Below are 23510 nucleotides of genomic sequence, written 5' to 3'. Positions count from 1 at the left end.
AGAATTGTAATGGAAATGAAAAAAAGACCTGAAGTGTCACTAGCACTTATATAGATGCCCTTTCCCCATCTTGGATGCTCTGAAGCACTCTCTCACCATTAGCATGAAAGGGGCTCTTAACACCAAGCCTTCTCAAGCTTTTTCAAGACTTCCAGATTCTTCATTATCTGTCCCAACTATCTTCCCAGTTTCATCTTCAGAGCAGTCGTTCTCACATCCCCTATGCTCCTGCTTTCCCCAGGGTCAAGTCATTCTTCCTCTTCCTCCTCAGTAGTATGGAGAAGTATTTAAAAACTTTGACTCTGGATTCAGACACATTTGTATCCAAGACCCAGCTCTGCCACACACCCAGAGTATTAATCACAGCAAGGCATTTCATTCACTAATGACTGAAGAATTCAACAAAGTTTTATTGAGACTCTAGCATGTGCTGGGCTTTGTGCTGTGCATTGGGTTTAGAGTAAGAAAGTTCCTGTTCTCATTAGACCTTTATTTTAGTTAGAGAGACGGAAAATATTCGACAAGTGTCATGATGAAAAGTGAAGCAGGACAGGGACCTAGAGAGTGATGTGAGTGTGGATAGGAGAGAGGGCTGTGCTTTCCACAAGCTCATCAAAGGAAAGCTTCTCTGAGATGACATTTAAACCAGAGACCTGAAGGAATGAGGAAGTGAGGCCAGTTGATATCTGGGAGACGGAGTTCCAAGCATGGGCATTAGCAAGGGGGCATTCTTGGTGTATTTGAGAGAAGCAAAGAGAAGAAATGGCTGTAGTATGATGAATTCAGGAGACAGTGGTAGAAAATAAAGTCATGGAGGAGCTCAGAGGGAAACCATGTAGGATTTTGAAAGCTCAGTTAAGAATCTTGGGGTTTTTGTTTTGTTTTTTTAATATATTTTATTGATTATGCCATTACAGTTCTATTTCCCCCTTCATTCCCCTCCACCCTGCACATCCCCTCCCCCACCATTCCCCCCCTTTAGTGTACGACCATGTGTCTCAAGTTCTTTAGATTCTATATTTCCCATACTATTCTTGCCCTGCCCCCTATCTATCTTCTACCTACCATCTATGCTACTTATTTTCTGTACCTTCTCCCCCCTTCTCCTTCTCCCATTCCCCTGTTGCTAACCCTCCCTGTGATCTTCATTTCTATGGTTCTGCTCCTGATTTAGCTGTCCTCTTAGTTTGCTTTTGTTTTAGGTGTGGTTCTTAATAACTGTGAGTTTGCTGTCCTTTCACTGTTCATCTTTTTTGTCTTCTTTTTCTTAGGTAAGTCCCTTTAACATTTCATATAATAAGGGCTTGGTGATGATGAACTCCTTGAATTTGATCTTATCTGAGAAGCACTTTATCTGCCCTTTCATTCTAAATGAAAGCTTTGCTGGATAGATCAATCTTGGTTGTAGGGCTTTAGATTTCATGACTTGGAATACTTCTTTCCAGCCCCTTCTTGCCTGTAAGGTCTCTTTTGAGAAATCAGCTGACAGTCTGATGGGAACTCCTTTGTAGGTGACTGTCCCCTTAGCTCTTGCTGCTTCTAGGATTCTCTTCTTCATTTTAATCTTGGCTAATATAATTATGATGTGCCTTGGTGTGTTCCTTCTTGGGTCCAACTTCTTTGGGACTCTCTGAGCTTCCTGGATTTCCTGGAAGTCTATTTCCTTTGCCAGATTGGGAAAGTTCTCCTTTATTATTTGTTCAAATAAGCTTTTTCCACTGGTGGCTGTTCCTCTTCCCCTTCTGGTACCCCTATAATTTGGATGTTGGAACGTTTAAAGATGTCCTGAAGGTTCCTAAGCCTCTCCTCATTTTTTTGAATTCTTGTTTCTTCATCCTCTTCTGTTTGGTCATTTTTTTCCTCCTTCTGGTCCACTCCTTTGATTTGAGTCCCAGTTTCCTTTCCATTACTATTGGTTTCCTGTGCATTTCCATTCATTTCAATTAGTTTAGCCTTCATATGTTCCTCTAATTTGTGACTATAACCAACCAGTTCTGTGAGCATCCTGATCACCAGTGTTTTGAACTGTGCATCTGAAAGTTTGGCTATTTCTTGTTCGCATAGATTTATTGGCTCTGGGGCTCTGAGTTTTTGAGCCATGTTTTGATCTGTTTGTTCCTGTCACGTAGAAAGAGGTGTTCACCAGGGCGGGGCCACCTAGGTCGCTGGTTTGTGACGCTGTGTGTCGGGGCGGGGTCAGAGAGGGACAATGGTGGTCCCCTCTGCCACTTTCCGCCACTGGGGCCTGCACGGTCTGTCTCACCGCTTCGCTCCTTCACCGGTTTATCTGCGCTCGAGTGTGTGACTGTGGTCAGCCCTCAGTGGGTCCACCGCCTTGCGTACTCAGTGGGTCGGCCCACTACTCCACACCTGGGATCCACCTACGGCTGCTGGCGCGCCTGGGTTGCGCACCTGGGTAGGTCCGGTGGATCTTTCCTGCACGATCCCGCTCTGCTGCCGGCTCTGCCCCTCTTACCGGTTTGGCTGAAGAGTTTGTTGTTTTCAGACTTCTGTGTAGTTCAATTTTCTGTGGTTTGGCTGCGATTTTATTGCTAAAACTTTGTTGTTTTTAAACTTGGTTGTATGAGAAGGCGCAGTGCTTCCACCTATGCCTCCATCTTGGCGGAAGTCAAGAATTTTGGGTTTTATAGCAAGTGAAATGGGGAGCTGTTGAAAAGTTTGTTGAGTGCTGACTTTATCTGATTTGTGTTTTTAAAAGATTGCAAACAGACCAGCTCTATGGCAATGGCAGAAGCAGAGAGACCAGTTTAAAGCCTTATGCAAAAGTCTGAGAGTGAGAGAGATGAAAATCACTTGATTGGAGCAGTGGTAAAGATGATGAGATGTGGTAGGATAACTTTGGAGTCCTCTTCTGGAATTCCTTCCCATGGTTGTATTCCTGATCACTTGAAGTTGTCGTGAGAATTATATGGGATTTATTAGTGTAAAAGGCTTAGGGCAATTCTCAGCACATAGAAAGTGGTTAGCCAAATAGGGGTATTTTAACTATCAAGCTCAGCAAACATATCATCTCTTTGAAGGCTTCCTCACCATTTGTTTCCACCCGTCTTCATTAGCAGCACACTCCCTCTCTCCACTTGGCTTGCACTGCATATTGTATATACCATTATAGCAGCATTTATTATAGTGCGTCTTCATACTGTTGTTATGCTTTTGTTTTCTTAGCTAGAATGTGAGCTTGATGAAGTAGGTGACTATGACTTATTCTTCACTCTCAGAGCTTAACACAGTGCCTGACACATCAAAGTTTCTAAATGCATGTTTGTTGAATGAGTGAGTGGATGAATAAGCTTAAATCTTACTTGTTACATGAAGTTTTTAAATTTACCTGCATCTATACCAGTCATATAACTTAAAATGTATCACTTAGCCTATATTATTTTCTATACAAATTATTACATTTTTGCATGTTTATCTTGTTTTTAACTGGGTTATAAGGTCTTATGGATAGTTAATTGTATCTTTTATTCTTTGTATGTCTCAGAATATTATCAACACCTGGATCAGTTATTGTATTATTTTAAAAAGCTTAATAAATACATGCATGTGGGGACAACTTTGCCAGAAAGTCCCCCCCCCATCCACCACAGATGAAAGTAACACTACCAAGACATGATCTGCTTGGGGAGGAGAGGTGGCCAATCTCTCAGAGGAGAAAGGCCAAGAGCCCCTTCCTCAAGGGCTTTCATTGGGTTGTAATACACAGGAATACAGGTGGCAAGCATCAAACAGTAGATAACATTTCAAAGAAATCTGAGGGCTTAGTCTGAGTCAGTGTCTGTCAGGCAAGGGGGATGCAAAACCTTTGGGAGACATACTCACTTCCTGCTTGGACCCTTAACATATGAATGAAAGCACTCTTAGCAAAGCAGGCTTCACAGGACTTTAGGAATTCTTTCTTATGCCTGATCACCCCGGATTCCACTCTAGCTGGCAAGGGGCTGCACCGCCTCCTCCATCACAGGTTTTTGGGCTTAAGTGGATTAGAGCCAGGAAGTACTTCTCTCAGAGAACATGGGGACTCAGGCTATGTCAAAATAGCTGGGGGGAGGCGAAGGTCCATCACTCTCTCTTTGTTGCAGCTCCCCAAGTCCTTCCATGATTGCCTCCCAAGTGATCGTGTCTGGCTTAGGTTGCCCTTCCTCTGAGCGGTCGTACCTGTCATGGACTAACTGACCATGCATTGGAGGTAAGGGGATGAAGCAGAAGCAGCATTTGCTGTGAGAGACAAGCTTTGTCTCCTAAGCGGCTCTCATTCAGGAGGTCACTCACTCAATCTTAGCCATGGGGGGGTGGGCAGTTACAACTCCTGAAACCAGGCAGAGAAGTTCCCAACACATGCACAAGTGGACTTAAAATTATTTGAGAGACATCATATTACACATTTTTGATGGACTGAGTGAAAGATGATGTTAGAATACAATTACTATTGCAGGAGCAAAAGCCAGAGAAATTTTATAATGCTCTCGGGATAATGCAGGATAATCAGATCCCAGTATCATTTCAGTGCTCAAAACTTTCATAAAAACTTAGCTCATCCTTGGCTACTAAAGGGAGGAATAGGAAGAGTCTGACTATAGAATCAGACAGATTTGGGCTCTGGTGTTTTCAGAAAAAATGTCATGGGAATAGTTAGACAAAATAATGAAAGATATACAAAATTTAAGGGGATGTCTTTGTAATATCTAGATGAGTTTCTGCCCCAATACAGAAAGAATACAACAAACAAAAAGGAGCTTTCTGTTGGTAGGAAGACATTTAAGTATCTCAGCCAGCAAATGATGGAAAACTCTATTGAGGAATGTAGCAGCCTGAAGGGGTTTAAGATTTCCCATGAATGGACAGAAGCATTAGGAATGTATAACTTGGATTTGAAGAACACAGGTGAAAAGACCACCCCAGTTAGACAGTATATTACTATTTTACTGCTTTGTACCAAGTTACCATAAGTTTTGCAACTTAAAGCAAAACAAATTTATAGCCTCATCATTCCTTTGGGGGGAGTCTGCATCTGAGTTAACTGGATCCTCTGCTCAAGGTCTCATCGGACTGAAATTAAGGTGCCATCCAGGGCTGTGATCTTATCCGAAGGTTGATGGTTCTCTTTCAAAGCCAGCAGAAAGATGCTGCCATGGTTTTTGTCTTTTTCAAGGCTCATCTGACTAGGTCAGAACCACCCCAGGCATTGATTTTCATTTCACTTACTCAAATTCTTTACATCTGGAAATTCATTACATTTGGGAAATCCCTTTTGCCATACATCATAATGATTAAAGTAGGAACAGCCCATCAGGTTCATAAGTTTTACCCACACTGGAGGAGCAATGACTACACAGGTTGTGTATTCCAGGCAGCAGAAATCTTGGAGGCCACCATGGAATGCAGTCTGCTGCAGAGAACAATGAGTTAGGTAAACAGGGCTGTGTGTCTGACAGCACTGTAGATAAGTTTCCAGGCATTTCTGATTGCTAATTAACTTTTTTCCCAAGAGAAAACAGCCAAATTTAGTATATACATATATATGGGAACTGCTCATACATGAGAGTAACTCTAATCTTCAAGAAACCTCAGTAAACTCAGAAGACATCCCCCAAAATTACTTAAGAAAATGACATCAAAATTATTGGAGATGATATATTGTGTCCTTATCTTTTAATGCTGACAAAATATATAAAAATTTAAAATATAAATGGCACAGTGCCAAAATTTGTGTTCAAATATTTGTACTTATTTTGTAGTGTTTAAAAAACTTAGGCTGATTAGAATAACAGGTAATTCCAAGTTAAAATGATAACTGAGTCATTGTTTTAGACTTATAATTTCAGATTGAAATCATACTTGGAACAGTTAAGAGAACCTAAAGTTCACCATATCTGTAAATTTAATTTATTTGATTTAAAAGAGTTATCTAAATTCTTGGGAAGTTTAAGCGTCTTTACTGATGTACTTAAAAAAGAAATACAAATACATTAATAAATGTGGCTAAATAATCAAGAAATTTAATTAAGTAGTAAAATCTTCCTTAAAAGTAATTATGAATATATTGATAAAATTTATAAACTAACATACAAGCTTAAGGAGCACAAGGGTTTCAAATAAACTAAATACAAATTTTGTACCCAAATAACCTTGAATAGCTTTTTTCTGGACATAAAAATGCCCTCAAGAACATAAAAGTACTGATATACATATAAGAAATTTCAACTCTGCTATTTTATATAATCTTTGTCAAGTCATTTAACTTCTCTTAGTATCAGGTTTTCATCTGCAATATGGGGGTCATCATATCAAGTTACAGGGCTGCTCTCTAAGGAGTAAAGGATATTTTGCATAAAGTGTTCATCACATGTAGGTATATAAATAATGAGAGCTTAGAGAAAAAAATTCAGTTCTTCTCTTAAACAAAAGAGTAGAGGCCTTGTTTATAGTCCATCCATCCCATGGATCCTTTAAGTTTCATCCTCCATACATCCTCTTACATAACAATTAGTTTGTTACTTTTCTAGGCACAAACGATATTTAGAGGATTCCTATCAGTGCTCAAGACAATACCGTATACTGGCTCAAACCCCAGAAGGGGTTGACCACATCCTTCAGATCTTCAACAAAATTGACTGCAGGAAAGCAATGCAAACCAATCTCTCATTTAAAATTTGAGGCAAGGGCTTCTGATCAAGGTGGTAGTATAGGCAGACATGGCTCACTTCTTCATACAACCACATCAAAATTACAGCTAAAGCATAGAACAACCATCACTCAGAACTTTCAGAAATCGAACTGAATGGAAATCTGACAACTACAGAATTTAAGAAACCATTTTCATCCAGATTGGTAGGAGGGGCACAGAAATGGAATGGCTGGTTCCTCACCCACATGTGGTGGATAAAAATTCAGGAGACAGGTCTCAGGAGCAAGGAGCCCCAGCACCACATCAGGCCCACTACCCCAGGGTTCCAGTGCCAGGGAGATAAGTCCTATAACTTCTGGCTACAAAAACCAGCAGGGATTGAGTCGGTGGAAGAAACTTCTGGAGCCCCAAGCAGTTCCTCTTAAAGAACCCACACATGGACTCACCTACTCAGACTCACTCCCTCTGAGCTCCAGCAGTGGGGTAGCATCTTGAAAGGCATTAGTGGCACACAGGGAGAAACTGAGATATCTGGCATCAAATTGAGTAGAGGCCATTGTCCCCTTTCTAAACCCTCCCCTCACCAAACCAGCAAGGTGGTGCCATATCTGAGACTCTATCAAACTGGCTACCACTGTTTGATCAGCCATGGAGATCCCTAGTGACTGTGCCTCACCCACCCAACTTATATGCCCACCCAAGCTGCTGTTCCGTATGAATGTCTGGTCTTGGCTCATGCCTCACAACTTCCTAAATCCTCTCAAATAAGCAACAGCTGGCCTCAGTGAGTCCCAGTCCCAGCACTAGTAGCAGCCACCCTAGATTCACAGCTGGGCTTTGCCTGGGAATCTCCAAGGCTAGCACAAGTAGAAGCTATCTCAGATTGCTTTATAGTTCAGGCAGGGTAGCCCCAGGCCTTATAGTACAGGCAGGGTAGAGGTGGGGGCTCATCTTTGCCTGCACCACCCACAAAATCCCAGGGCCAGCACACCCAGTGGAGAGCTACACAGGACGTCAGAATACCACCACTCTGCGCCTGCATAGCTGATCCTCTACAGAAGACAGAGGCTGGTAGTAAGTGTTCACAGTCAATCCTTATAACTGACTGGCCTGGGTAAATACCTCTCATTGATCTTCCAACAGTAGCCAGGGCAAAACTACAAGAGGAGGGGGTACTCAGCCCACACAAAGGGTGTACCTCCAGTACATACCTAGGGTGAAAGGGGAGGCTGTGCCATTGGACTCTATAGAACCCCACAAATTACATTAGGCCACACAACAAAGACATGGAGTCAAAGCAGTGCTACTTAATACATATAAAGAAACACAGGGAGGCTGCCAAATCAAGGAGACAAAGAAACATGGCCCAAATGAAAGAATAGTTCAAAACTCCAGAAAAAGAGCTAATTGAAATGGAGAAAAGCAATTTATCAGCTGTATAGTTCAAAACATGGTTTTTAAGGATGCTCAAAGAAATTAGTGAGGACCTCAGCAGCATAAAAAAAGACCCAGTCAGAAGTGAATAATACACTAATTGAAATAAAGAACAATTACAGGAAATCAATAGGAGGGTGGATGAAGCTGAGAATCAAATCAATGATTTGGAACATAAGGAAGCAAAAACAAACAGAACAACAAGAATAAAAAAGTAAAGTAACTGAGGATAGTGTAAGCAGCCTCTGGGACAACTTCAGGAGGTCCAGCATTCACATGATGGAAGTGCCAGAAGGAAAAGACAAAGAGCAAGAAACTGCAAATCTATTTGAACAAATAATGAAAGAAAACTTTCCTAATTGGTGAAGGAAACAGACATGCAAATCCAAGAAGCAGAGAGAGTCCCAAACAAGATGGATGCAAAGAGGCCCACTCCAAGACACGTTAAAATGTCAAAGGTTAAAGATAAAGCGAGAATCTTAAAAGCAGCCAAAGAAAAAAAATTAGTTACAGCAGAGTTCCCGTAAGACTGGCAACTGATTTCCCAAAAGAAACTTTTCAGGCTAGAAGGAATTTGCAAGAAATATCCATATCCATGAAGAGCAAGGACCTACAACCAAGATTGCTTTACCCAGAAAAGCTATCATTTAGAATCAGAGGGCAGGTAAAGAGCTTCCTAGACAAGAAAAAACTAAAGGAGTTCATCATCACCAAACCATTATTATATGAAATGTCAAAGGCACTTATTTAAGAAAAAGAAGATAAAAAATATGAACAATAATAGAGCAAAAAATACATATCTATCAACAATTGAAGCCAAAAAATAAACTAAGCAAACAAGAAGAACAGAGACAGAATCATGAATACAGAGAGCATTTTGATGGTTGCCAGTTGCGTGGCAGGTGTGAGGGAATGGGTGAAGAGGTGAGGGGATTAAGAAGTCAGATAGGTAGTTACAGAATGGCCGAGGGGATGTCAAGTACAGTATAGGAAATGGAGTAGCCAAAGAACTTGTATGTGTGACCCATGGACATGAACAATGGTGGGGGGGTTGTGGGAGATGCTAGGTGGAGGGAGGCAAAGAGGGTAAAACCAGGACAACTGTAATTCCATAATCAATAAAATATAATTCTTTAAAAATTCGAGGCACAGAAGACAGAGAGTGTCAGTCTCCAAGAACTTTATGCAACCAAACAAGTGTTTTTGTGCCAAGATCTGGAGCCAAATTGCTGTAACGGGATTCAGAACATTAGGGGAAGGGACAAGTTGGCATTCCCTCTAGGTTAATAGTCTCTTGGTGAAATGTCACTGGATTTGTGTCAGAAGGGGCAGAAAAATGCAATCCTGTCTGGATACAGTGCAAATAGAGAACGGAGAAGTAGACCCATTCACTCTACATGACTTACAATGTATTGTGGTTAACAGAGACAAATCTACTTTCTTCAAGGTCCTGTATTTGGAGACTGAAAATGCTGTGTAAAGTGAATTGTTCTGAGAAATCATAAAAATCTTCAGTTGTGTTTAATTTCTTTTAAAAATGCAGGTGATTTTTTAAAATGAGAATTCTGGAAGGGAACAAACACAAATACAGAAAACTGTGTGTAAGAAAGAGACAGACAGAGAGGGGCAAAGGAGCAATAAAGGAACAGAGGGTCTCAGAGAAAGAAAACAGAAAGGGACAGATTCAGAGAGAAGCCGCAAGGTAAGACCCGTAAGACCGAGGCACAGAGAAACAAGCACGAAAGATGATACTAAAACACAAAGAGGCCCGACACTGGGAACGAATGAGACAATAATGGTAGACTCTGGGAAAATATGATTTTGAAAGAAAGGACCCAGCCAGAGGACCAGGGGAGAAAATCAGAAAAGAGATAACACCGGGCAACATGCAATTTAGTAAATACGTATTGTGTGACCTTGGGGAACATAGCAACCTAATGGAACTTAAGTGGAAGTAAATTCAATTCCCCAGTTCTGAAGGGTGGGGAAGATTAAGTCTGTGGAGCTGCCTTGGGGCTCAGGAGGTGTGAGCGTGTGCAGACGCACACTGTGCTCTGCTTCTGTCTAGCAGGTTGGCCCCCAGCGCAGTTCTCGGCCTCCTTGGATTGGCTGGCAGCTCTGTTTTCCTCGGTCCCACAGAGGAAAAAACAAGCGCAAGGAAAGATAGAGATATATCTATATATTTATCAATATATACCTTTATCAATATATCTGTCTATATCGATATCTATACCTACATATCTATGTCTTACAAGTTTTACTTAGTAGCAACACCATATTTCTCCATCAAACAAAAATCTGGAATCTAGGTAGTTAAAGAAAGAGAAATGTTAAAAAAAAATTTAAACGCTGAATTGGAGACCACTTTCATCAGGCTAACCCTCTCCCATGTCTTCATTTATATGATAGTGTGAAGTGGTTTAAAAACAAATATTACTATTTAAAAAGTCTCAGCACAGAAAACATTTCTTAGGAATATCAGAGTATGCAGACACACATCTGATCAAAATGTCTCTGACGGACCTGCAGAAAAAGAAATGTAGTTTGTTATATGACTTGGTGTCCACAAGATAAAAATACACCAGGGATTTAGAAGAACAACTGCTCCAGGCATCAGGTTCTATATAAAATAGACTTGCAAGGGAAGGATACCACCGTCTCAACTCATTACACCTCACCAGTGAACCCACACCCCTCAGACCAACCCATCTGGTAAAACTAGAAGGAGACACATGGCAGAATACTTTATGAGAACACCAGCTTTCCTTTATTCTTCCCATATTTCCCTACCTCACAGCTGGAACTTAAGCAGTTGCTGGTCTCTGGGACTTTTGTTGGCTGGAAACAGAAGATGCGTAAAGCAAAGGGTTCTTTGTGTCCTGCAAAAGTAAGAAGTTCTTGAAGAAACTAAGCTACTATTATCCTGAGGATGCGGGTAAAGGGAGTAACTTTGAGAAACTTGGAAAGAGGGAGCCATGTCTCCCAGACCAAACAGGGGATTAAAGTCAAGTTCCACGAACTGCTCAGTAGTAAAAATAACACTCCAGGGAGGTGGCACATGACAGTGGGACTCTTTGATGTAGCAGAAGAGTGGTACCCTAGGCACTGGAGTTCTAACCTCTGCCAAAGGTCCATTGCCTCAAAGTGAGATGGAGCAGGCGAGTAGCCAGGTCAGGGGGATCAGATCACACCCTCCTGAACAAGAAGAATCTCTGTTGGACCAATGACCAGCGGCTGCCTCTCAGATGACGTGGCACTACCTACAACTAACTCTAGGACCTCAGCACAACTTCATGGTGTGGTGAGTACCAACAGTGACTGTGATTGAGTTTTACACCACCCCAGCAAAAGGCTTAGACAACAATTTTATAAACTAGATATTTCTCATGTACCTGTGTTTGTGGTCCGAATGTCATGCCTGCTACTCAGACTTTGACAAGATATAGAGCTAGGGCTAGTAACCCTTGGGTACCTTACTTAATTTCTCTAAGTCTCAGTTCTCTCGTCTTAAAAATGAGATAAAAATAGAAATTAATTCATAAGTTACTCTAAGTAGTGATCATTAATTAGAGACTAAGATTCAGTGCCTGGACCATAACAAATGTTCATTAATGGTTGTTACTTTTGTTTAGTTTGAAAAAATGAGTCCACTATAAGCGAGACAAAATTTTGACAGAAAGCTTTCAGCCATTGCACGAACACAAGCCCTGCAAAGAGGGAAACGTCATCAGTTCTGCACACTGTTTACAAGATAAAAATAAATTACTAGTTCTCCAAAAGAAATACCACTGTCCCTTGCAGGAAGAACAAGATGATGTGGCCAAGAAAAACACCAACTATCTCTGACAACTTGACCAACATGGGGCCACACCCATTCAGAGCATCAAGTCTAACAAACCTCAAAATTACGGGAAGAACAACAAAAGCAATTCAAAGAGCTTAATATGGCAATAACTTTTAAAAAGTCAACTAGCAACCTTCTCCTCCCTTCCTCCAACATGACCACAGCCGAGGGTAAAGATATTTTTAATTCTCTGGGTGACCAACTGAAACAAACTTGACAAGCAGGCTGGTAAACTTGATAAAAGTATCTTAATATGACAGATATACTTCTCAAATGGAATGTGGGAAGGAGGAACATACTTTAATTTTTGATAAGCTAAAATAGCACTTTTAAATGGAGTGGCCTCACATAAAGATTTGGCAGAAGAGTCAACTTCAGGTCAGATAAGCCTCCGGCGATTTGGTAGGAAATCAGGTTTGCATTCACGTTAGAAATCTTAGTGTGACCTCAGGGTCTCCTCATTCCTCCTCTAACCTGCCCAAATCACTTGGAACTAATCACTGGTCTCAGTTCAGGTCTGTTGCCCAGTGGCCTATGGTACAAAAATCTTATTTAACATTTCAACAAACATTCCTTGAGCTTTTGACTTGAACCTTGCACAACAAACACATAGGCGGACAGTCCCTATTGTCAGCCCCATCTCAAAACCCTGTCACAGCCACCCCCCAGCTTTGCTCACTCAGTCCTGCACCACCTGAGCTGCTTCCTGTGGTGCCAATCACCCACAAGTGCGGTGGCATGCTATTTCTGCCCCTCTGAATGGCTATGGCACAGCTATGACTCAGGGTTTCTGAGCTCTTGAGGTTTAGCTTTTCTCCTGATAATGAGAACTCAAGCATGAGTTTCCTCTAAAGATTCTATTTTGTAAGATAAGGCTTCCACTTTGTCTTCCATGTGGCTTCTTATTCTAGAAGTCCTTACGGTTCTCTCCATCTGTCCTGGAAGGGGTCTGCCTTGTTTGGGGCAGCCTTGCCTCACTGGAAATAAAGTTATTCAGAGCACAGCCTTGGTGGCTGTGATTCTGCCGCCTGTAGACAGGCTTCCCTACTGACACCTCCTGGGACGTTTAAATTCCACTTGTTTCTTACTCTGTGCCCTCCTCCAGGGAACTCTGCTACAAAAAAAGGTAAACCACACAAACTCCAAGGATGGATAATTTAGCCATTGGTGTCTGTTGAATGAGTGAATAAAATGTGTAGCCATTCATTCAAAATATTTAATGAATGCTTGCTGTGTCAGACCCCGGGTGAAGTGCTGGAGTTATGGAGACAGGAAACCGTAGACTCTATCATCAGGGAGTGCATGGTCTCAAAGAGAAAACACAGACAAGTCAAACAATTATAAGTGGTATAGTGGAAATATTAGAAAACACATGGGGACATGGCAAGGGAGAGCCAAAGTTTGATTGTGAGAGTGTCACAGTATATCTAAGGTATGATATATGTTTTGCTCAGGAGTTTGACTTTTAAATTCTAGGGCCCAAATGGCAAATACAATTAAACTTGAGGGCCCACCGGCTCCTGCCTGTCACAGTATTTAGTAAAGTCTATTACAGACAAGAAAGGGAAGACCATGACATAAATGCTACTTATTTGCAGCCTAAACAGAGACAATCTTGAACCACTCAAGGGATTTGTTAATTTGCAGAATAATGTACCTAGAAGCTACTCTCTTGCCACCCAAGCTGGGAGAGCTTTTCCAGGGTTTAGCCTGGCCTTGTGGGCATATCTATGACAATGAAATGTCCTCTATCTTTCCAGCTATTTTAATTACAGGGGGAAAACCTACAGATTCTGAATTGTGATACCTACCCTTTGCGGAGAAAATATAAAACTGGTGGAAAGGAATAAGCAAATAAAAAATATAAATAGTGTAATAAATTAAAGGCACCTTCTTAAAATGCACAGAAGACAGAATAGCAACATCTGCCTGAATGGTTGGAAAATTCTCCACCAAGTGGAATGTAAGAGTCCTGCATGACAAGTGGAAGTCTGAGAGGTGGAGAAGGGCACTGCGGGACGAGCAAACAGTGTGAGCTAAAAGCATGTGATGTGTGCGAGTAGCGTCTATTTAGCACACGGCAAAAGCGTTTGGTATGGCCAAGGTATTGGAGGACCAGGACCAGTGGCAGACATACAGTTTCAAGTCAGGTTGGGCAATGCACAGGGCTTTGTACAATATGCTAAGAGGTCACTTGGGTAGAACTGTTTCTAGGTGCACCTGATGAAATAAGGAGAACATGTAAGTTAGAGAGCATGGAGGCAGAGAAAGTAGTTAGCAATCTGTAATGGCACTCACAGCAGAGCCAGAAATAAGAGGATCCACCTTGTGTCCTGCTGCCTGTGGGGAAATACAGAAGCTGGGTTTGAGTTCTGGTGCCTTTACCAAGAGCCCGGACCTTGCAACAGGCTGAGAGAACACCTGAAGTCTGTAGAGCTGCTGGTGCCCTCTAGTGGTAGCCCACTTGATGGCTAGAAGATGGGAACCATCCAATTCCTCCTTCATTTCCCAGGTACCGTCCGCGTGCTGGCTTCTGCGACAGCTGCTGGAACCCCAGATCTTTAAAACATTGATTTTTCACTCAAGAAGCTCACAACTTAGGATACGAGACACAGAGATGGACACATCAGAATAATAGTGTGTGGTCAGTGCACCTCCCCCCATAAACCGTGCATAAGAGAGAGTTCCTTTCTAAGAGGGGTGATTAAATGCTGGACCCTGGGGGTTTTGATCATGATTGATGTCTGGGCTGGCAGTATAAAAGGCTTCCTAGAACGCGAGATTGGGCTCTGAAAGACTAGAACATGGCAATTAATAGGAGATGAGCCTTCCAGGAACAGAGGTCAACTCGGGTTATTTGCAGAAGTGCAAGAAGCTGCACATTCCAGGAGCATCCAACAGGATTGGAACAAGGTAGATTTTGCAGTGGCCCTTTCTGAGGGAGTCTAAATGGTACCCAGTGTTTCCCAAAGAGTTCCATTCAGCATTTACTAAGCGTATTCTAGAGACAATGTGGTATGAAATAAAATACTGTTCTATCCCTCAAGGTGCTTACAAGTCAATTGCATTATGACAGACATTCAGACAGATGTGAAGGGATGATTTCTATACATTACAAGTTACACACAAGTAGCATTTGGCAGCAAAGGAAAAGAGGCATTTGCATTGAAAGAAGCTGGTAAGGAAACCTTCACAAAATGGGAAGCACTTGACTTGAACTCTGAAGAACAAATGTGTAGGAATAAGCCTACCTGAGGCGCTGTGGAGGGATGGGAGACAGGGAGGAAGATTCTGCCTCCATTGTTTGACACAGCACTGGCCAGTGTCATCTGGCCACTCTGTTCATGCTTTTACTTTCCTCCACTGAGTCCTCTTCTTCTTAACCATCCTGGCTGGGATCACCCCACACAAAACACTGTACTCAGCCCTCTGATATTTGCTTTGTTTCCTCTTGGTGACTTCATGCATACCCATGGCTTCCACTTGCAAGCTTCAAATGTTTTACTCAGGGGGAACTTCACATTATCGGGTACATCACTTTTTACCCAGAAAGTCGGGGTATTCCTAATTGGGTAGGGATATTCCAAATGGAACCCACCATCTTTACCCTCTGAAGGCCTCTCCTCCCCTGGATGGTGTCTCACCCACCCTTCAGTGGCCTGGTTTTTATAAGTCAAATCCCTTAAAAGGACTCCAACTTACTCCCTTTCTTTCCCCAATGTCCAGTACCTCTTGAAGTTATGTCACACTTATAAAGTCCTATTCTTTCTGTGTTTACTGCCTTAATTCAGTCCTTTATAATCTCTTGGCAGTGGCTTCCTAATCTCTCTCTGCTGCTAGCTCTCCTCCTCAGTCCATCCTGCTTTGTGACTGCTACAATGGTATTTCTTTTTTTTAATCTATTTTATTGATTATGCTATTACAGTTGTCCCATTTCCCCCCTTCATTCCCTTCTACCCTGCATACCCCTCCCATCCACATTCCCCCTTTAGTTCATGTCCGTGTGTCCGAAGTTCTTTAGCTTCTAGATTTCCCATACTATTCTTGCTCTCCCCCTATCTATTTTCTGTCTGCCATCTATGCTACTTAATCTCTGTACCTTTTCCCTCTCTCTCCTCTTCCCACTCCCCTGTTGCTAACCCTCCATGTGATCTTCATTTCTATGGTTCCGCTCCTGATCTAGCTGTCCTCTTAGTTTGCTTTTGTTTTAGGTGTGGTTGTTAATAACTGTGAGTTTGCTGTCCTTTCATTGTTCATCTTTTTTATCTTCTTTTTCTTAGGTAAGTCCCTTTAACATTTCATATAATAAGGGCTTGGTGATGACGAACTCCTTGAACTTGACCTTATCTGAGAAGCACTTTATCTGCCCTTCCATTTTAAATGAAAGCTTTGCTGGATACAGCAATCTTGGATGTAGGTCCTTGCTTTTCATGACTTGGAATACTTCTTTCCAGCCCCTTCTTGCCTGTAAGGTCTCTTTTGAGAAATCAGCTGACAGTCTGATGGGAACTCCTTTGTAGGTAACTGTCTCCTTATTTCTCACTGCTTCTAGGATTCTCTCCTTCATTTTAATCTTGGCTAATATAATGATGATGTGCCTTAGTGTGTTCCTTCTTGGGTCCAACTTCTTTGGGACTCTCTGAGCTTCCTGGACTTCCTGGAAGTCTATTGCCTTTGCCAGATTGAAGAAGTTCTCCTTCACTATTTGTTCAAATAAGTTTTCCACTTGTTGCTCTTCCTCTTCCCCTTCTGGTACCCCAATAATGCAGATGTTGGAGTGTTTAAAGATGTCCTGGAGCTTCCTAAGCCTCCCCTCATTTTTCCGAAGTCTTGTTTCTTCATTCTTTTCTGTTTGGTTGTTTCTTTTTTCCTTTTGGTCCACTTCATTGATTTGAGTCCCAGTTTCCTACCCATCACTATTATTTCCCTGTGCATTTTCCTTTATTTTACTTAGTGTAGCCTTCATTTTTTAATCTAATTTGGGACCAAATTCAACCAATTCTGTGAGCATCCTGATCGCCAGTGCTTTGAACTGTGTATCTGATATGTTGACTATCTCTTTGTTCCTTAGTTGTATTTTCTGTGGAGCTTTGATCTGTTCTTCTGTTTGGGCCATTTTTTTTTGTCTTGTCGCACCTGTTATGTATGAGGGGCAGAGCCTTAGGTGTTCGCCAGGGTGGGGCAACCCAGTTGCTGGGTTGTGACATTGCATGCAGGGAAGGTGTCTGAGAGGGAACAATGGTGCTTGCTCCACTCTCTGCCAGATTTCAGTTCCTTCTACCGCTTCCCCCAAGCAAACTGGGCCCTTCTGGTGCTGATTCCGTGTGGGTGGGCTTGTATACATTCTAGGACCCTGTGGGTCTCTCCAACAAACTCTCCTGTGAGGCTGGGAGTCTCTCTCAGCACCTCAACCCCCCATAAGTGTTTTCAATTGGTGTTTTGAGGCTTTGCTTCTTGGCACTGGGACCCCGGGATGCACAGTCTGTCTAACTCCCCAGTTTTGCCTGGTTTATCTGAGCGCAAATGTGGGACCACCTAGTCAGCTAGCTGCCTTGCATGCAGTGCCCCACTTCACAATCACCACCTCGCTGGGTCTGCCTGTTGCCACTGCGCACCCAGGGTCTGCCCGCTGCCGTCTTGTGTGCCCAGGGTGCCTTGTATGCTTGGAGCTACCGCTTTTTGTGCCTTGACCCCTCTCTGCCAGCTACCAGACTCTGCCCTGCTTACCCGTCCGGATGAATGTGTCTATCTCCTTGGTTGTCTGACTTCCATACAGTTCAATTTTCTGTCATTTCTGGTTGTTATTTTGTTTCTAAATTGTTGTTGTCCATATTTTGGTTGTGCAAGGAGGCACAGTGTATCTACCTATGCCTCCATTTTGGCCGGAGGTCTTCCAAGGTGGTATTTTTAATAAGCAGGTCTGATCTTGCATCATTTGCTAATCCACCCCTCCTGCTTAAAATGCTTCCATGTTCCCTACAACCTTCACACTCAGGTCTCGGCTCCTTATAGGTGGTACAGGAACCTCTCCTACTAATTTCTCTAGCCTCATTTGTCTCTTCTGCTTTCAGAAATTCTCTAGAAGTTCTAAACAGGTTGCAGGTCTTTCAGAATATTATGCTGTTTTATACTTTCCTGCCTTGAAATGCTGCCACCTAGAATACTCTCCCCATCACTCTTCCCACATGGGAAACTCCAATTTACCCCTCAGAGCTCAGTTCCATGTCACTTCCTCCCAGTGAGCCTTCCTTGACTCTCCCTTTTGGATAGATAACCACTTTCTTCCAAGAGCTACTCTGGACCAAGTATGTGCATCTATTATTATGCCATTTTGTGATGAACTGCCTGCCCAACTGTACCTTGCTCCAGGCTTGAATAGCAGTTTAGCCAAATAATTAAGAAAGTAGAAACAAATCCCAGCTCTGCCACTTATCAGAGTGAACTTGTGCAAGTTATTTATCTCTAGTCTTAGTTTTCTCATCTGTTAAATGGGATGATGATAGATAATAGACAGCCTTATAAAGTTGCTGTCAGGTTAATGTATACCAAACACTTTGTGCCTGGCATATAGTAAGTGTTATATAACATTAGTTATTTGATCATAAGTGCGATATATATAATAGGAAAATATTGTCATGCTTAATGTTGTCCCACAGCTCCCTTAAACTATCTTCATTCTTTTTGAGGTTTTTTTTTTTTTTATTTTGTTGCTCTGTCTGGGTTTTTTTTCTACCTCATCTTCCAACTCACTGATTTGATTGATTTTCTGCTTCATCTAGCCTGCTTTTAATTCCTTCTAGTGTATTCTTCATTTCAGATATCGTATCCTTCATTTCCTTCTGGTTCTTATTCATAGTCTCTCTGTCCTTTTTCTTGCTGACGTAATTCTCACTAAGTTCCTTGTAGGTCCCATAAGTTCCGTGTAGTTGTCACTGACTTCCTTGAGCATCCTTATAACCATTACTTTGAACTCTATGTCTGATAGGTTGCTTGCCTCAACCTCATTGAACACTCTTTCTGGGGATTCTTCCTTTCCTTTCAATTGCATTTTTTCTTTGTATCCTCATTTTAGGTGACTCTTTTTCTGATTCTACGTATTAGATTGATCTACTTTGACTGCCTGTCTTCATGGGGTGGCCTTCTGTAGTAGGAGACCTGTGGGGCTCTGAAGCAGACTCCTTGATCTCCTGAGCTGGATGCTCCCGGATACCCCTTATGTGGGCTCTGTTGTGGTAACTGGAGAAAGTTAATCTAGTCTTGAAGGTCAGGAACTTTCCTTTAGACAGGAAATTTCTCTGATATATGAAAGACTAAAAGTCTTACTTTAGATAACTAAAATAAGATGGTAGAAGCTGTGGCAGGTAGCACCCAGCAGAGAAAACAGCATACACAAAGCCCAGAGTCAGGAAGAAATTTGGCACACCTACATTTTGTTCCTTGTGTCTGATGTATTGCTGTGTATGGTACCCAATTTGTGTACAGAATGACCCTCCACAGACCTCTAGGATTGAACTTTCTAATGATGATTTCCTTCGCAGAAAACTTCCATGATTCTCTATTGCCTACTTAATGACATATTAATTCCTTAGTTGTTTTTCATGACCCAATATAATATGGGCTCTGATAATGGTTCAATTTTATCTCCCATAAATCATCTACTCAACAATAAACATTATGAACTGCTTGATATTCCCCCCACATTCCTTATTTTTTCTTATTTCCCCACCTTTACTCAAGTTGATATTGTTACCAAAATGCTTTCTTCTCCATTTGCATCCATGCTTGTTTTTCCACATAATATTCACTTGTTCTGTGTGTGATGTGCTTTGCTGTTTTATTTTGTAATCTATCTTACTTTAATCTACTTCAGTTTTTTAAAACACTCAAGTTGCAACTTACCAAAGTGATTTCACAACCCACAATAGATCTTAACCCAGAGTCCAAGATATTGTCCCAAAGGCCTTAATGATTTTTCCAAGTTATATGATTTTTGAGCGAGGTTGACTTTGGTAGATTCTAAGTTTTCTTCCAGCAGTAGAGTCCTCTAACTCAGTTACATCTCGATTATTGCACATCTATATTCTCTGGAGACATGATCAATGGAGGAACAAATCATACAGAGCCAAGGCATCCTGAGGATACTGGGCAAGGCATCTTAATTTGTAGGAGATGTCATACTTTGCTGTTTCAATCCTGACAATGTTCTGAACTAAAGTCCCTAACTGTATTGAGCTGTTCCAGAGCACATATTATACAAAGATGAATATGGTGGGGAGGGATTTTTATTCTAGCTATAACTGGTAACACAAAAACAAAAACAAAAACCTCTATTAGCAAGTAAATCCATGACAATCAGCTGTAAATGTAACTCATTTATGTAATAAATTTACCTTTGCAGCTTGATTTGCTGTATATTTCCCAAGAAAAATGCGTCAATCTTTTGTATGAGGTCTGTCTGGCAAAAAGCCCAGCCATAGTTAATATAATGAGAACAGTTTGTGCAACACTGGTATAACTTGGCAGCTGAGGAGAGTGGACTGGAATGCGCATGTGTAAACAAGGATGACTTCACTGTACTAGTCAGTGGGGGTGGTAGATGACACTGAGTGAGCATGTGTACTGTGTGGCTGTCGCATTCAAAATGACTGAATGAATAGAGCAATGAATCTGCATCAAATTTTGCCTTAAGCTTAAACATTCCTCTGCAGAAACTATTTAGATGTTTCAGAAGGTCACAGCTACGGGAAACTGGTGATTGGCAGCTTCATCGTGACTACATGGCCTCTCATGTATCACATCTCGTGCAGAGTTTTTTTGTAAAACATCAAATCACCCAGGTAACTCAGCACCTCCACAGCCCACATTTGACACCCTGTGACTTCTGGCTTTACCTAAAACTAAAATCACCTTTGAAAGGGAAGAGGTTTTAGACTGTCAATGAGATTCAGGAAAATATGACAGGCAACTGATGGTGACTGGGAGAACTGTCTGAGGTCCCAATGTGCCTACTTGGAATAGCGCTGAGGTGTCATTGTCCTACGTACAATGTTTTTTGTATCTTGTATCTTTGTCAATAAATGTCTCTATTTTTCATAGCACATGGCTAGATACATTCTGGACAGACCTTGTAATAATCACTCTTCAAAAAAGGTATTTTTTAAAGTTGTTTTTATATCTTAGGTTAACTTTTAGTGGAGAATTTCAGTATTTCTTTCATTTTAGATTTTTCAGTGTCAACACATAGGTCAACTTACCATCTTGTTAATATGCTTCAAATCTCTATCCCCAGCTCAGATTGCATTCCTGTGCTTTATTTTTTTCTGTCTCCTCCTGCCAACTGAATCTGGCTATCACAATGTTTCCCAGATGCCCAAACTCATCAGCCTAAAAGTGAATTCATTGCCATCACCCTAAATCAGCTTCCCCTGCCCCACACAATCTTACATCGATGAAAGAATGTCACACCATCTTTCCATGTAAGCCAGAAAACACTGGCATTAGGCGTGGCTCCACCTTTTTCAACTAATGTGCCACTAGTTTTTCTTGATGTTACATCTATGTTCTCAGATCTCTAATTCTTACCAACCTCCCTGCCTCCACTGATGCCCAAACCTCCAAAATGGCCCTCCTTCCATCTTTCTAAGCACATTTCACAAAGTGGCCCATCTATCATGTCATTCTCCAGGTGAAAGCTATGCTATTAACTACTATTCCCTTTAGGAGAGAGTCCAATACAGAGTAATAGAAATTGCTTACAAAGACGTCTCATCTTTCCTATTGTAACCTTTCCTGTTTCACTTTCACCCTCTCCTTGCCTTCTTTCTTCATTCCTTTCACTTTTTCTCCTTTCATATTCAACCTTCCTTTTATTGAAATATGCCCTTTATACCTCGAACATTTTTTTTCTTTCTTATGGTCTGGAAAACCCTCCTTTTTTACTGGAGAGCTCTCACCGTTCCTTCAAGTCACATCTTGAATATTTCATGGAAAACATTCCTGGGTCCATCTAAGTCCAGGGTTGCAGCTCCTCCCTCAATGCCCTGTAGCCCATTATTATGCTGTAATGAAATCACCCAGTGATTTCAGCCCGATAGTGTCAGCACAAGAATTATTTAACATCATATCTTTATTGCCTAGGACACAGTAGGTATATAATTAATATTTCCAGAATGAATAAATATTATCTGATTTGCTCTCTGCAGTGGTAATGGGACTCCCTTATGGAAGGGCCCTGCAGTGTGCAGCTTTGCTGGTGATTTGGGGAATAAGTCTTTCCAACAATGGAGTGAAGTATCAGAAAACTACTTTGACTGTAAATTTAAATCATGGTCTCCAAACAGCTCATCAGTAATGTAATTTACTTTGAAAAACAATGTCCATTTGTTTTCATTGTATTACTCTACAAACTCATGGGGGATTATTTTTGGCTTCTTAAAATATATACATTTCAAAAGGGGTCCTTAGTTCACTGTTGGTGGGATTGCAGACTGGTACAACCATTATGGAAAACAGTGTGGAATTTTCTCAGAAAAATAAAAATCGACCTGCCTTTTGACCCAGCAATTCCACTGCTAGGATTATATCCTAAGAATCCTAAAACATCAATATCAAAGAACCTATGCACCACAATGTTCATAGCAGCACAATTTACAATAGCCAAGAGTTGGAAGCAACCTAGGTGCCCATCAGTAAGTGAATGGATCAAAAAATTGTGGTACATATACACAATGGAATTCTATGCTGCAGAGAGAAAGAAGGAGCTACTACCCTTTGCAACAACATGGATGGAACTGGAAATCATTATGCTGAGTGAAATAGGCCAGGTGCTGAAAGACAAATACCATATGATCTCACCTTTAACAGGAAGCTAAATAACAAAACAAACAAGCAAGCAGAAAAAAAAAAACAAAAAACAAAGACACTGAAATAGAGAACAAGGGGACAGTAACCAGAGGGGAGTAGGAAGGGAAGTTAAGGGGAAAAAGGGGGAGGGATTTGGAGAAACAAATAGGAAGGACACAGGGACGAGAACTAAGGGGGGTGGAAATGGGAGGGAGGTGGGGAGCAAGGGTCGGGGGAGGCTAGGATGGGAGAAATAGACAAAAAACTGTACTTGAAAAATAACTAAATAAAATTAATTAAAATTAAATATATATATACATTTCAAGTAATCTCTTTTCTTAAAGAATTAAATTTTACTTCTTACCAAACTCACCCTGGCCAATATCAAGGTCCTCAAATCACTGGGGCTTTTACCAATTTCACTCACTTACTCTCTGTCACCTATTTCTCATTGATTGCACACCTACTAAGTGCCAGATACCAGAAACACTAGATGGGTGAGACGTTACTCCTCTCCTCAAGGCCCAGCTTGCTCAGGGCTGGGAAGAAGGAAGGAAGCAGATGTGTTATTAAATACCTTCCAAGCTTACACAAGCATGAATTTAATCAAAGGATTCCACAAGAGCATAAAAAATGTTAGGAAATGGGAAAGTTTTTGCTCTAGGTATGAAAAAATAAAATAAGCTTTATGAGCAATAAGTATTCTGAGAGAACCTATAGCAAACAGCAGATACCATAAGG

General features: G+C 41.4%; 1 long non-coding RNA gene across 4 annotated transcripts in view; it reads left to right on the top strand.

The window, feature by feature from the left end:
- LOC128625866 (uncharacterized) overlaps window positions 1-23510 on the top strand; it is a 103022-nt gene that overhangs the window by 20457 nt on the left and 59055 nt on the right. The window lies entirely within an intron of this gene.

The sequence above is a fragment of the Artibeus jamaicensis genome, unplaced genomic scaffold (genome assembly GCF_021234435.1).
Source record: "Artibeus jamaicensis isolate MK-2021 breed Jamaican fruit bat unplaced genomic scaffold, CSHL_Jam_final scaffold_1019, whole genome shotgun sequence".
NCBI lineage: Eukaryota > Metazoa > Chordata > Mammalia > Chiroptera > Phyllostomidae > Artibeus > Artibeus jamaicensis.
Note: the sequence above shows the minus strand (reverse complement) of the source record. Positions and strands in the feature narration are given on the sequence as shown.